This window comes from Toxorhynchites rutilus, chromosome 3 (assembly GCF_029784135.1).
Source record: "Toxorhynchites rutilus septentrionalis strain SRP chromosome 3, ASM2978413v1, whole genome shotgun sequence".
In the NCBI taxonomy this organism is placed as follows: Eukaryota; Metazoa; Arthropoda; class Insecta; order Diptera; family Culicidae; genus Toxorhynchites; species Toxorhynchites rutilus.
In genome coordinates this window covers 221,082,261-221,098,336 of record NC_073746.1, presented here as the reverse complement: position 1 = coordinate 221,098,336, position 16,076 = coordinate 221,082,261, and the positions used below count along the sequence as shown (strand labels likewise).

General features: G+C 37.8%; 1 protein-coding gene across 1 annotated transcript in view; it reads right to left on the bottom strand.

Moving 5' to 3' along the window:
• Nucleotides 1-16,076, bottom strand: part of LOC129773942 (homeobox protein 10) — a 123,622-nt gene that overhangs the window by 75,362 nt on the left and 32,184 nt on the right. The gene's annotated exons all lie outside the window — the stretch shown is intronic.

The window sequence follows — 16,076 nt, the reverse complement described above, 5'->3', positions numbered from 1 at the left end:
AAAACCGACTAGGTACGTCCTATCTTTTTATCGAGCCGCCGCTGTCGTCCGTTCATCTAGCTGGATGACTGATGATGCGTTAATGAGGTTTCATTTCACCAGCATAATTTCCACATTTCTTAACCACCTAAATCTAACTTTGGCGACGCATAATGCAAAAATACAAAAGCACTCTCCGCCGGACAGCATGAGAATCGATGCGTAAACTAAACGAAAATTGCAACACTGACTATATTTTATTGATACCACGATAAAGGTTTCCCGGTGGAAACGAGGACTTTTGAACTTTCAAGTCCACAGCGAAAAAACAACACTGAAAATTTTAAATTACAATTAAATTAACTTATTCTGCTTGGTAAAACAGTGAAATAAAACAGGTTACGATAGAGCAACCCATAAACACAGAAAAATTGCAACTCATTTGCTGCTGCGATTGCTGCTGAAGACGTTATTTCTGTTGCCGATGTTGTTGCTGCTGCTGGAATTATTTCTGTTGATATTACTGTTTCGCTACCGCTCTCGTTTCTTGGATTTTGATTTAATTACTCTACTTTTTTCGGATTCCCCGTCCATTTGGTGTTAATGTTGTTAACTACTTCACACGTAGATAATGACTAATGTGTAGTAACGGGACAACAAGCTGGCTGGCAGAAGAATCACTAAAGAGTGGGGCTTGCGACCCAATGTTTCGTTTCTCTTTAGAATCTGCACAGTGTGCGATATATTCCATTGTATCGACCAAAACCGCAGATCAGCATTAGGAAAGATTGTTGTCTGCTAGCTAGTGTATGGTGTACGGTGGTACCGTTTACTTATTTTTTCGTATTTCCTTTGGATAGAATCATATGCACGGCGGATAGATACGAATGATTTCGCAGTGATATTGCATTCAAAGTGTATGTCGCTTCCACTTCAGTCACTCCTTTTGGACAGTACAATTTGAGGAGCAAAAATTCGTCAAGTCAAAACGAGGGTGCAATTGAATTAGATAATGCTTCACATTATACAATACATTCAATTGTTTGTCTAAAAAAGCATAATTTTCTTCATTATTATAGAAATATATCCAATCAATTGATGCAAACATGTTTGGGATTTACCAAGAAATGGTCGAGTTATAAGATTTAGAATTTTTTTATTTTTCTTACATGTTCAGTTTTGAGATTTTGAATTTTGCACCCCATATCCTCCTGTCAAACGTTGTCAAAAGAAGCAAATCTATCGGTAAGTACAGCCCATCATCGAAATACATATGAGGAGCTCAAAATGAAAGGGGTGTAAGTGACATCATCAATTTCTCTACAACGACACTCTTTTTTGGTCATTAATTAGCTGCTAACACATTCCTAGCTGTATTTCACAATGTGGAAGATAGGTTAAAACCTCATATATAGGATTCTGTAGCAAACTCAAACTGGAACGTTTTCGCAGTTGAGTCATTAAATAAAGAAAAAGTTGATGAAGAGAAATCGATCAAGTCACTTACTCACCTTTCCCTCAGAGCCCCTCATATAAAAGAATTACGTATAAAAATAAGACGTTTGTCGTAAGCATATCGCAGCCAGAAAAGAAAATTTCAGTGAGTTTAATAATTCGCCTGAAGAACACTGACTCTTGGATACTATGAAAATAAAAATAAAAAAATCAAGTTAAAAGTGAAAACTGCTATTCGCATTTGCTTTGCGCTCATTATCTCGGTGTCCATCTACGTTAAACGGAGGACACTGACGACGAGTATGCAAGAAATATGAGGGTGATTGATGGCCCATCCTCCGTGCTGGGATGCGGAGAAGAAAAGCGAATAAAATTGTTGATGTGGAAGAAAGCTTTATCACTGGTGCGAAAAGTTCAGACAATCTAAATTGTCGGAATAATCCTTGAGACGTCGAGTGCTTGTCGTTTTGTGTGTGTATGTGTTCGACGAATCGACATCGTAGTGGTGCCGCATAATTGATGCTCGACAGAATACAGGAGATAATGTCCTAATAGGTGGAAACCGAGCAAGCGCAGTGGGATGTTCCACGTGTCGTATGCTAATGCTGTGAAATTAAGTGATGTCTCATTGTGCCGGCTCCGACACACAATGTAGCGAGTACGAGGCTGAGTATTAATTTCTAAAACTAATGAAAATCTAATTAATATATAAATTATGTAGAAACGCACGAACTCCCGGAGCAAACCGCGGGGAGATGCTATGACATCCGGTGATCGATAGCGCGCGCGTCGGCCGTGTATGCTACAATGACCTGGTGTGTGGCCATATGCAAAAACACTCGACATCGAACCATAATTAAAACGTATAATTACGACTGCGACATATGAATTTATGTGAGATAATGAGGAAGCGCTTCCTCGAATAGAGCAATTGGTAGCTGTGGAATGTGTGCTTATTTGGACATTGTATAATTATTCAACAAACAGGAGATACAACGGAATATATTCTGAGAGAAATACACGATGAGCGTAACATATATTACACATCACAAGATAACGATGGACAACGCGATAATAATAAATTTACAACGATTACTTCAGACAGGATAAATTTCAGTCTGTTGCTAACTATCGAAGATGCATGAACAATTAAAATGACTACGAAATGTTTTCAGCAGCATATAAGTCATGCAACTGTATTAAATTGTTTCATAGAAGCATCCGTAAACGAATTTATAAATCTGCCTCCTCACCACATGCGGCGATCCTTTTTTCCCCGGCAATTCCAACGTTAATCATTGCCTCCGGAACCCTTTTGTGTGATCTCGTTCTACCAATTGGCGGAGAATCCGGATTAATTATTCATATTTCCACCAGTTTTACCAGCCATTTGTATGCTAATCGCGCTTTCAAAAGTCAGAATCCCTTTCCCATAATGTCCGCACACACAAAGATCCGAAAGTTCATTGAATCGTACGCGCCTCTCACTCTCTCTTTCCCGGTGGATAGGTAAATCATCGCTAACAAAAATAACAATTAAAACGGTAATAACAATTACAGTAATGAGAACGATAAATATTTTGTCGCAAATGAAAAGAAGATGGTTATGAAGGGAGCACACCTTTCTCGTAGGACGATATCAGTTAGGATTGATATCGGAGCACCCCGGTAGGAAGGATTGGTACCACGGGTGAGTAATAAAGCCTCGCCTCTTACGAAAACCCACTCGCACACTCCCCACATTTTGTCATGGAGGGCAATAAAATTAATTTTTACTGCCGGTCCAGTCCGTAGACAGTAGGATGAACAAACAGCTTCTCAATCGAAAAACTATAATTGATGATCCCAAAGCGCAACTATTAGGGCAGATTGGCCGTATGGTCAGCAAGAGTCGATCTGTTTTTAAGAACACTTATGCCGCTTTACGACTCATCCTGTAGTTGTAGATTAATGGACTGGCTGCCGGTATTTTTATCGTCTCCAGAGTAAGTTACACAAACAGTTTTCGAAGGATAGTGCGATGGCAAGTTGAAGGTTATGGCGAAAACGAATAAATTACGATCAAATGTGATTTTATTGTTATTCAATCCATGTAAACGAACCTAGGAATAACGAAATATTTACCGTGTTATAATGCGACAATGACACAAAATCAAAAAAAAGTCCGATAAAACAATGTAAAATGTTATTTACATTCAACTACCACAGAAGGAGAAAAAATGCAAACCGATGTTATCCATCCTGGCCGGAAATGGGAGGCGATGAACGCGCAGCAAGTGACGAAAATACGGCGAAATTATAACATTTAATGATCATTAGTCTAGTTTTCGTTTTTGCTCTTGGCCCTCGTCGGTTCAGCTGTGCCAAGCTCTAACATCCAGCTTCGTTATACGAAACTTCGCGTTCGTTTGTTCACATCTCATCCAGCAGCTTTTCGTCAGCGATAGCGAACTGAGCAAGGAAACACTTCGTGTCTAGTATGTACATGTCATTATCGACAGATGACGCTGATTATATTAACGATGAATCACGTGATGTACTTGATTACACCGCCACCAGAAAGTCCTGCCGAACCATGAATCCTTTGTGTTGAAGCTGGGCGAAGGACAAAGAGTAAACTGGCTGAATGTTTTGTGGGCATGAGGGTTGTCCCCTACGGAGTATTAAGAGTTCCTTACTAACATACGCATAGCATAGCAACATAGCTGATAAAAAGCGGAAGTCAGATGTTACGAAAAGTCCTTCCAACAGTGTGGATACTAATATTGAAGAAAACTCCCAGAATTTATGAAGGTTTAAAAATGGACGCACAAATTTCGATCAAAATTTCAACAGATGAAAATTATGACTTTAATGTATGAGACTTTCATTTCAAAGGGATGTTGTTTGGATGCGATTAATTTTGTAATCATTTGCCTCAAAAAAGCATAGCTTGAAAACCGTCTATCTAAATAAAATATGATGCCCAACAAAGTTTCGGAAAGTAAAACAAAATAAAATTTTAAATAAACCGTTGAAGAAACTTACAAAAAAAAATTATTTGATTTCAAAGTCTTTTTTTGGTCAATTCGGAGCAGGGCCATACAATTTCACTTCAATTTACACATCGTCACTCAATAATGACCCTTTGGCCTTTCAATATGCTGCAAACTCGTGCAGACTGAAAATAGTTCTACTCTCTATTCACGCTAAATAAAGAGAATATCACTTCACCTTCATACAATCTCGTTTCGCTTCATGTTCATTTCTCTCATTCTTCACACCGAATCAAATCGTCAAATGAAAATGAATGGTTTTTATATCGAATGAAAGTGTCTCACTTCAAATGGAAATTTCGTTGGAGCTCGAACCGTATTCACTGAAACTAACGAAAATGACGATGCGAACCAATGTGCAGTATACTAGCAGGCGCAATTAGTTATCGGGCTGGTTATAAGACTAAAAGTTCATTCAAATTCAAAGGAAACGACAGCAGAACGAAAACGAAATCGTTGTTTCAGTATGCATAGTGGATACACACAATCGAAATTGAAATTGCCTGAAGAGAAAGGAAGAAGTAAAAAAGTCATATTCATCTTTCAGTTTCGAAATTGTCAAGCCTCGATTCGGAGTACAATTGCTCTAAGTACCCGTTCGGTTTTGGTACATTACATTTTTGGCATTGTGTGTAATAAGAACAAAATAAACAATCTAGAATGAATGATTCTCCAAAATGCAGCCCATTAAGAACAAACTAAATTGCACATTTTTCATTTCCAACACACTATCGGCTTGAGTGAGATTAGAATAAAAATCGCAAATGAAATTTATTTCAAACTCCACCCGGAGCTTACGTTGCAATATTTTCCTTCTTTCCTTCTCCTGCACTATATTTTTAAGGTGAAGGTGGAAGCTAGCCATTGTAGTAGTACAGGTAAATCTACGTGAAAAAAGAGGGTAATAGTGTTTGTGAGAGAAGAGCAAAGCACACGTAAATAGATCAATTCGCTTATCAGACTGTGTGGCACATCATTGACACGAGTCTTTTAAAACGTTTGAAAAAAAATAACAATTCAATACTAAAGTAAAATGTATAAACGATATGTTCCGATGAACGATTGCAAATATAAATGTATATAGAAGGTGTATTTGCATATGAAGTAAAAATCTGAGCGTAACATGAGCAAATTTATAACACAAGCGAATTGGGGCTCATTTGTTATCAACAAACTCTTACGCACAGTCGCTCGATATTGATGATTTCTCAATATTTTCCTTCGTTGATCGTATTGTTTTCACATATTCACGTTGGAGAACCTTAACCCTTCTCTTTGTTGGCCGAGGCATTGTGATTGAATGTAATACTTTTCCGTTTACTGTTTTTGAAAGCATAGGCAGTCGTGGCGGTGACCGGAATAAATCGCCACAGTAAACAACTGCAACAGAAACAACCGCTTAGAAAAAGTGTAGTAGGCTAGAAATATTTGGCGCGGGAAAAACATCATGTGCCTCACATTTCTATTATAAATTTATTCTCTTGTTCTCGTTTTTCGAAATTTATTCTGAGGACAATGTAATGGGGACGAAGTCCCCATTTGGCGAGGATAAGGAATCGAGGCGGCCCATGCCGCCAAGATGACGCAATCCGAGTCCACCGCCGACCCGCCGTCGGAAGCGGCGGTGTCTCGCACGCAAACCTGGGATCCACTGATTGCCCGGTTAGTTTGAAACATAGGATACGATCCTTTAGCAATGTCCGACCGAGCTCTAGCGAGCGTCGGACGGTATACGTCTGCCCGGGGCGTTACGTTTGCCTGGGGCGATACGTTTGCCCGGTTAATTCTTGTTTTGAAATACAATACCGCGCCACAATATTTATAGCCTACTACACATTTTATAAGCGGTGGTTTCTGTTGCAGTCGTTTTCTGTGGCGATTTATTCCGGGAACCAGTCGTGGCAGTGTTCTGCAGTATAATTTTCTTACCCAATGTTAAAGTTGCTAAAACTTACATTATACACCTTTTAAATGTAAAAATAATAATTGTACTGATATCAACACAATTTGATTCTATTGATTTTCATGACATGAAACGCTATGACTCAGGAATAACATTTTATTGAGTGGTTTTTATATCTGTTTCAATGATGTTGTCTGGCATCAGTGTCGAAAAAATAAAGATGTTTTCACCAATACAAACAAAACCATTGCGGATAATTGAAAAATGAAAAGTTAACTTTCAGAGCACTAGCTCGAGTTTTACGGCGTTTTCCACTATACATTGTGACGGCAGATGAAAATTTAATATCTGGTAAGTAATCGATTAGATTTTGGTTAATATTACTTGGTAGGAAGTGTGTACAAACGATCATTTTCTTCGTACTGTTTCGCAAAATTATTGATTTTCAGGCGAGGGGCAAGAGAGGGAGATGAAAGAAATGAGCGCCATTGTGGCAACCATTTGTGGCTAGCTTCCACCTTCGCCTTAATGGCTTCGCAAAGGTGGGGACTATAAAAATTATACCTCGCCACTAAATTAGTTGCTCGTTGTTGACGGCCCCGGTAGGTGAGCACGTCGATTAACGTTTTGTCAAAGAATTTCCTTCCAACTTTCGCTGTGATCATACATATTCTAGGGTTTGCCAGTCTGAATACATCCAAGACGTATAATTTGGCATAAGAAATCTCAACAAGTACTGTAAAAATTACGTAAGTAATAGCCTACATTGAGATGGCGAAGTGCCACTGATGAAGAAGAAATGCGATCCGGGACGATTCACTTTCGGTGAAATGAAACGGATGAATATTTCAATTGAAAGCTACTAGCCTTCTTTCGCATGCGATAGCAGATATGAATGCAACAGAAGAATCGAATGTTTATACATGCGTAGAGAATACATCAATTTCAATTCACCCTGAATGAAATGGATCATTCGAAAATGGCTGTGGCTAAAGTAGAAAAAACAAACATAAAATCATTTTTATTCCTTAGTTTAGAAAATGACAAGCACTGGCTCTGTTTCTTTTTTTTAAGGCAAACGGATCAATGGTTTTACCGACCTTACAAAGTACAACAATCAGTGGCCTTTACAGAATGTAGCGCTGTTTCTTCTCCAGCTGCACGAGGACTTTTTTTACTTTTGATTCGATAGTTTAGCCTATTGGCATATTCATTTAACCAAAAATAAAAAATAAGCCGATGAATTTCTAGAACGGAACAATGATTTTTGTAAAAAATCGGCACAATTCGCAGGCGTTTTTCAGGTGTCATTGATTGATGGAAAATAAAGCAGAGCATAAAACAAGTGACATCTGTCAAAACAGGACAAACAGCATAAAGTGTGGCCAATTCAAAGTGATGTATCAAATGAAATATCCATAAGAAAGCGTCAATGAAGTTAATTATGAATTTTTGAACAGGTCTATTTCTGTTGATGCTTAGTGCTATGAACTGGATAACATGCTATGTTATATATTACCTGACAATAAGTGGATCATAAATTTTCCATTTATGATTTCATTTCATAGCTTAATATCAATTTTCAAAGAGAAAGACGCCCTGCCGAAAATAGTGCACCTCAAACCATGACGGATCTGGTATTTTGAAACCTCAAAACTGCTCGAACTGAAGATGGGATCTATTGGGTTGATGATACGTAGATTCTGCCTTTTTTTTCATTTCAAAGATAAGAAAGTTAGATTTTTGATTTCACTTAAAATGTTGGTCACCCTATTTTTGACAACATAGGAATGAGCGCTCCATTTTAATGAAAACTTTGTCGAAGTCAGTGTTTGTCTAGAGAATATAGATCTTCCATAAAGTTGTTTTTAGCTCTTTCTATCTTGGTTGCGATAAGGTCACCATGGAAAACGGGATATTTTATTTTATTTTTATATTTCAACCTCTACATCGATATTATTTTGGGACGACTTTAAGAGCTTATAAAGGTAAACATTTAGCGATGCAAAACTAGTCAATATCTTAATCTTACTCAAAGTTATTGATGTTTTCTTTTTACCAAAAACTCATGTTTTCAAATTTTATTTGCTCAAATACAAAAAATTACATTGATTTAAAAATGTCACATCATATAGAGCCGAATATGCCCATTCAAATGCCGCCAATAAAACAATATGTTTGTCCCAAAAATAACGGCAAACAAATAGAGTCGCATCGCAAAATGCTTGTCTCAGTTAGCTCTAAAAGTTTTGTGAAGACAGTTTGCAGGTAGAATTTAAAATATAAAAGTTAGAGCAAACAAAAACTTTTTTTTCATGTTGGCCCTAACGCAACTTAGAAAAAAAAACGTTATATCGATTATTTTAAGAAATAGAAACACATTTTGTTCTACAAAGTTGGGGCCACAACATTGTTGAACTAGGTTTACCTCTATCTATGAAGCTAAGAAAGTTAGTTTTCTTATTTCATCCAAAATTTCTTTCAAATCTTTCAAATGAAAGTATCAGAATCGTCTTCCGTAGCATACTTTTTAATGTAGAGCCAGTTTGAGGCAACAGAGTCCGAAACAGAAAAACTCTGGCATTGTTGAAATTCGAACATATGCGTAGAAGTATTTTTTCATCAAATATGATTGTCTATCATCTCTTGAGAGAGAATCTGGATAAATTCTTTTTTTTTCATGTGAGAAAGGTGTTTTCTGACTTTAAGGGGATGAATCATAAATCAAATTCCTCTTTTATATTCAAAAAAAAAATATATGTACAAAAAAAACTGAAAAAAAAATTTTTTTCTGACTCGATTATATACAGGATTCGATTATATACAGTGAGAAGAAATCAGAAACTGTATATAGTCGAGTCCGCCCTGTATTAAAGAAGCATTTGAATCAATCTGTTTTATTTTTGAAGACATTGTAAATGGAAAAAGTCCTATTTTGCTTGAAAGTTGTAGATTGATTTTTCTTTTTACACATAAGACTACTCTCAATTGCTAGTTTCAATTAGTTAAGACCCTAATGGAATGCAGAATCGTTAAGGAGGTTCTTACAAGAATGGATTAGAACCCATATTTCCGACTTCTTATTTATACTCGTTTTCGAAATTTTGCAGAGTCAACTTTAAATCCACCATTGTCAATCCTTATGATGTCATACCACAAGCCGCAATTTGTACTCAACAAATTGCTTACAATCGATTCAAAACGATATCATACCAATCTCCCCATATTATGGATTTTACAAATTTTATATTTCAAATGTTAATCGATACTCCTTTAAGAAAATCGAAACGTATTCAATCATATCGACTAAACTTTATCGTGTCTTGTGGCGTTCGCCAAATTTGGCCTGCACTATTCCAACCATGTATTATTGATTATCTCACTGGAACTGTTTTCCAGTTGCTTGTGCAGAAAAACAAGCAATCAAAAATCTCATTTACACCCCCCGGAACATCGGAGGTATATATGTATAGGAAAATAAGCGGAATAAATTTTCTCCCCGTTTTTCTCGCCTCTCGCCGCCTGCTCGCTCCGAATTTCCATGTGTAGGTTGCCTGTGGAGTCTGCGCCTGTCTCTTATGCGTGTCTGGGTAGCACAAGAGTGTGTTTATAATACTAGAACATAAACGTCTGCAGATGGATTTTTGAATACTTCGTGATTGGATGATTATGGAGCATCATCATCGCACAGCAACAGAGGATCCGCCATGCTTCAAACGTGGAACCGTTAAGAGTTGAAAGAACGAGAAAGCAGCATCGGGGCGAATTTTGCTGGTATTTTATGTATATTTATGAGCCCCGTCCGAAACCGTCTTCCTCATTCTGTGAGTGTGTGTGTTAGTGTGTGAATGAAAAAATGAACCTCTCCTTGCCGAATATATTACTCGGGGGGCCGTTGCTGAGACTTCCGACATCGCTACTGCCCAGAGTTCCTGCCCTCGAACGAATTCAAGGCAACGCCTCTTCGACCCATCATCATTGGGAATCCGTTTTTGGGCTCCTACCGAGCACACATTCTGCAATATTAAAAGCATGGCAAAATGTTCGTTTACACTCATCAAATCTAAATTGAAAACCATAAACGAGCAAAATGATGAGCCTCTATGTTTGTTTTTGGGTCTTCCGAACACGCTACTTTGTCGGGTCTCCGTGATGGTGTCTCGTATATACCAACATATTTGCAGAACCATTTATTTTTTTGCTTCGTGGACAGTGTTTCTATTGTTGCACGCTCGATGTCGAAAACAAGGTATATAATGTGAGTTACTGGTGTTTTGATTGTCACGCAGTTTGTTCTACATTTTTCGTATCTTTCACAATTTGCAATATAGCCTCAAAACACGAGTCGAACAATCGTTATCAAGCCAGCCACAATTGTGATAAAGATACGAAATAAAATTTAATTATCATCAACACAATATAACTATTAATTCTGTGCGCCATATGGTCTGCGATGGTTATTATCCACATCTGTATGATGGTGGTATGTTTATATGCGTGTTCGAGCCTCCAGTTGGTCGTATTTCAAACCGGGAACCAACACACACCCCCACGGGACGAGATGAAATTAGTATCCACGCATCAGTTTGAATTGTCAAAAATTCAATGAATCACCACCCAAAATCTTGCATTTCTCACGCTGCTCACGTAACCATCTGTCGCCGGCAACACCTCCCAATACCATTCATTCCAGCGCGCCCCCGCGCCTGAACCACTCGTGCTGTGATAATTAGATGTAATAGAAGTGTGTTTGCTTGTTAGTCACATTTCTAATCAAATATGCACGTACAAGCCATGAACGGGACGTATTCGTGTTTGCAATATGGCACTTGACTACGCGCGCTCTGACTGTTGTCGCATTTTGTTTGCTTAGTGATTGCGCGTTCTCTCTAATTAAATGTAATATAATACTTTGTGGCTGTTTGAATCGAGGGGAATAATGATATTAGCTCTCGAACATATGAAGCGTTCGCCGGAATTGGCCGGGCCACGGAATCGATCAGCTATGATTCAATGACTGTTTGCGATTCTTCGATAAGAAGATCAGCTTCTTTCGCAACGGGCAACGGGCGGTGAAAGCTAATCAGTTGATTATGTTTATTCTGTGTTTTGGATTTGTTATACGTTTTTATTGCTCCCGCAGGATAGATTATCGAAATGTTTCTGGAATGGCTTGTACCCGGTGGTTAACATGGAATATGATCCATGATTATGGCTAAGCTTGCCAACAGTTATGTGGATGCTTTCATTAGATCAATTACTCGTAATACACGGGAGCTTTGTGCCCGATTGCCCGGACAAACATGCAATAGAAATTTTAAACAAATGATTGTACGCATCATCAGCTATTCGATTTGAAAAATAATACTGTTGCCTTCGGAGACAGTTTGGGCTACAATCCAAGTACTAAATGGAGCGCACTTTTCCTAATATTATTTCTGCAAATTTGCGCGTGAATTTTATGCATGGACATAGCTCAGTTTACATATGATAAGCTGTTGTTGGTTGATATCGTGATATTGTTTTCCTGTTTTACAAGAGTTTGTACAGATTTCAGTAGTAACGTACGACTACGTTCAACAGGAAGACATGGGAATTTCTAACTTGAAGATGTTATTCTTCAATCGATGAGATGTTTGCATCGATTGAAGAATTTTAAGTATTATGTAATAAAAAATTCCACTGCGCAATAAATACTGCGTTTCCTGCGGCAAACCGCCAGCTGTCGCGTGGATCGATCGCGCCCAGATCATTTGCTTCAGAATACATGCTCAGAACGTGTACAATGCTTCTTTAGTACAGTGCTTGCACTAACATGAAAGAAAGAGAAACAGAGAGAGCAGAGAAAGATTTGCATCTTACGCTTCGCTCTTGTACAAGAAAATGCTAAATACAATGAAGCAAGAAAAAAATGAGAAAAATCAATGAAATATTTTATATATTTCAACGAATATGATTGCATGATTTAACATTTTATCTGTAACATAAATCATAAAACGAATATTGTAATGTGCATATTTTTATTACATCTTATTTCGATACTTATTTCATGAATTCCTTTTTTTCAAAAATCTAATTGTACATCACATTTAATTTGAACTAGAAAAGAGGTATTATATATGTAACACGGCAACGAATGTGTTCAACGAATGTCAACTATCAATTTTTAAAAGTTCTTTATTCAAACAGTGACGAAAGAATTATTTAAAGTTTAGACTCTAAAATTCAGACTAATTGTAGAAGAGGTGTAATTTTCACCAGTTGTTTCCGCGCGAATTATTCACCCGAAAACGTTCGCTTCGAAATGCATGCTTAGACATCTGTGTGTTCGTCAAATACAAACATGTCACGCCCGGGTCAGCAATCAAGCAATAACTTTACTCAAAAGGGAAAAAGGCTGTTTTTTTATATAGGACCCTCTCAAGGCTAGATGCCTTTATTAAGTTCAGGATTAGTAACAAAGAAAGAAAACCGAACACAAGTGTATCAGCAATAAAAAATTGTTTTCGCAAGAACAAGACCAACCATCTTCAACTGCTTATACAAAACCGTGCAAACCATCGGTCTTTTTAAGAGGCAACAAAAATTTCTATCAATGAGTTCATTTTCAATTTTCATTTCATTTTGAAAAGATATATTGAAAAAGAGATGAACTAACGAATTAACACGTTGAGCCCCGAGTTGTTCTTTTTTTCTACGCTGTCCATTCAGCCCGCATCAAGAGATGTCTAGCAAAGCAGAGCAGTCGATGTGAGATTGCAAGACATCAGACACTAAGTAAGCCTTAGCAACATTTATTCGGTTCATGAGAAGATCTAGATCGATCAGCTGGCAGCGATCCTTATATCTTGGGAGATTGAAAGGACCGTTCCAAGGCAATCGTCTAAAAGCAAAGCGCATAAATTTACGTTGAATTGCCTCTACTTGTTGTATACCGTTTTGATAATGTGATGCCCATACAACTGCTGCATACTCCAGGGACGATCGAACCAACAAGCAATAAAGAACTTCCAGGCAGTGGACATCAGTGAATTGTTTTGCAGCGCGAAAGATGAAGCCTCAAGAGGTCTTGGCTTTAGTGGGTATATAACCTACGTGATCTTTGAAGGTTAGGCGTGAATCTAGGAGAATACCTAACTCTTTAACGATGGTTTCACGTTTGAGAGACGTATTGTCGATGGTATAATTGATCTAATATGGGGATCGTTTACGAGCAAATGAAATGACAGAGCATTTGTCGGCATTCAGACTCATCCGTTTAGTTGAGCACCATTCGGAGAAATTATTGACTTCATGTTGAAGGAAATTTGTGTCTTCTGGACAGGTTATTACGCAGTAAAGTTTATAGTCGTCGGCGTATGAGAGCTTGAAACATTTCAGTATAAGGTTCACAGTAAATATAGGAAAGGTCCAATGTGGCTGCCCTGTGGAACCCCCGATGTGAATGAGAATGGCTTCGATATAGTGTCACCGATTTTGACAGACATTGAGTGACCAACCAGATAGGAATTGAGCCAGCTGAGTAGAGTGCTAGAACAACCGAGACGTTCGAGCTTGGCTATCATGTTTTCATGATTCAATTTATCGAAGGCAGCTGAAAAATCTATGTAGATAGCATCGACCTGTTGGCAATCTTCAATGGTTTTGATGATGAAGGATGTGTAGGTGAGCAGATTTGTGCAAGTGGATCTTTTGGGTATAAATCCATTACTCGAGAATTATTCAAGCCAACGAAACCAAATTTGGCATGTGAAGGTTTTAGGGTGCAATAAATGATAAAAGGTGATTAGATACTCCTCCCCCCTCTCTTAGGGGGGGCTGTCATACAATTGAAACACAAATTTCTGCATTACTCGTGAATTAACCAAGCAAATGAAACCAAATTAGGCATATGGAGGTTTTAGGGTGTAATAAATGTTTCTATGATGGTTACACACTCCACCCCCCTCTCTAAGGGAAGACTGCCATACAATTGAAATACAAATTTCTACATTACTCGAGAGTTATTAAAGCAAACGAAACCAAATTAGACATGTGAAGATTTTAGAGTGCAATAAATGTTTTTACGGTGGTTACACACTCCACCCCCCCCCCACCCTCTCTAAGGGGGGGGGGGGCTGCCATACAAATGAAACACAAATTTCTGCATTACTCAATAATTAACCAAGCAAACGAAACTAAATTAGGCATGTGAAGGTTTTAGGGTGCAATAAATGTTTTTGATGGTTAGATACTCCTCCCCCTTCTCTTAGGGGGCTGCCATACAAATGAAACTCAAATTTCTACATTAATCGAGAATTATTCAAGCAAACGAAACCAAATTTGGCATGTGGAGGTTTCAGGATGCAATAAATGTTTCTATGGTGGTTCGACACTCCTCCCTCTCTCTTAGGGTGGGCTGTCATACAAATGAAAAACAAATTTCTGCATAACTCGAAAACTAAATAAGCAAATGGAACCAAATTAGGCATGTAAAGATTTTAGGGGACACGAAACGTTTCTATGGTGAATAGACATTCCTCACCCCTTTCTAAGGGGAGAAGAGGGGAGGGGTATGTCTTTATTCTATTATTATTTCTGTATCAAACATTTATTCCATGTAATTGAGAAACCTGTTATTTGCAAGTGATTGAAAAATCTTGAACGAGAATTGTGTCTGAAAACAGTCTGATATTATAATGATTAGTTTTGTTAGAAATACTAGGAATTTTAGGGTGGAAGCTGAATTCAACGGGGTCGAATAGAAGATCAATCAATGAACAGTTCTGCGATTGGACCCATGGACTTGCTCATAGTAAGAAAACGTGAATGTTTGAAGGTATTGATAACAAACAACAAATTTTGGGCGGGACAAAGTTTGCCGGGTCAGCTAGTTATAATATAAAATTGGTGTTTACGTGTTTCTTGCACCAAATCCATCATCGTTTTCGGATCACAAATCGAACACACGAAGCTTAATGCCGTTAACGCGAATTGGCTTCTGTAATTCTATACACTCATAACGTAATTTAGTGCAATTTTGAAAATTTAGAAAGAAATCAATGGCAACATTTCGCGTTTGTCCGTTTTTTTCGGTTGTAACCTTCATACCGAAAATTCAATATTAATTTTGAATGAAAATATATCTGCTTATTTCTATTACCACGATTAACGCTAAAATGATTTATTGTGAACTGACAGAAACTGAGTTAGGGTTAACCATTTCGTCTATTCATATCTGTGTCTGCAAAAACATACTCAATCAATGCTAGGAAAACCCGTGATTTTTTTCTCAATCTTTTTGTATATTACTATGCTGACTAGAAGATTTCCTTTCAAAGCTACTGTCGAGGTACAGGAAATTATTGGAACAAATATATTATGCTGAAAAACCAAATTTTTACTATCTCCAAATCATCCGAGAAATAAAAAAAAATCATTCCAGGGTATTTTCATTCTCTCCCAAAATGAATATCCGAACATAACACCGGCATCGGACTCTGTTAAGCACTAGCATTCAAAAAGCAACGCTATATTTATATCCGACCATCAGCCTATTTTTAAGAGCACTGCACATGTGGGCTCTGTTCCAACAGCCCCCGGTGTGTAAAATACCGATATCGACCTTAGCCACTACTATCGACCCCATTGTACTCTAAAAGCCTCGTTTACTCCAAATTTGCAGCCCCTATCCCGGGAACATACGTACCCTATCACGCTCTCCA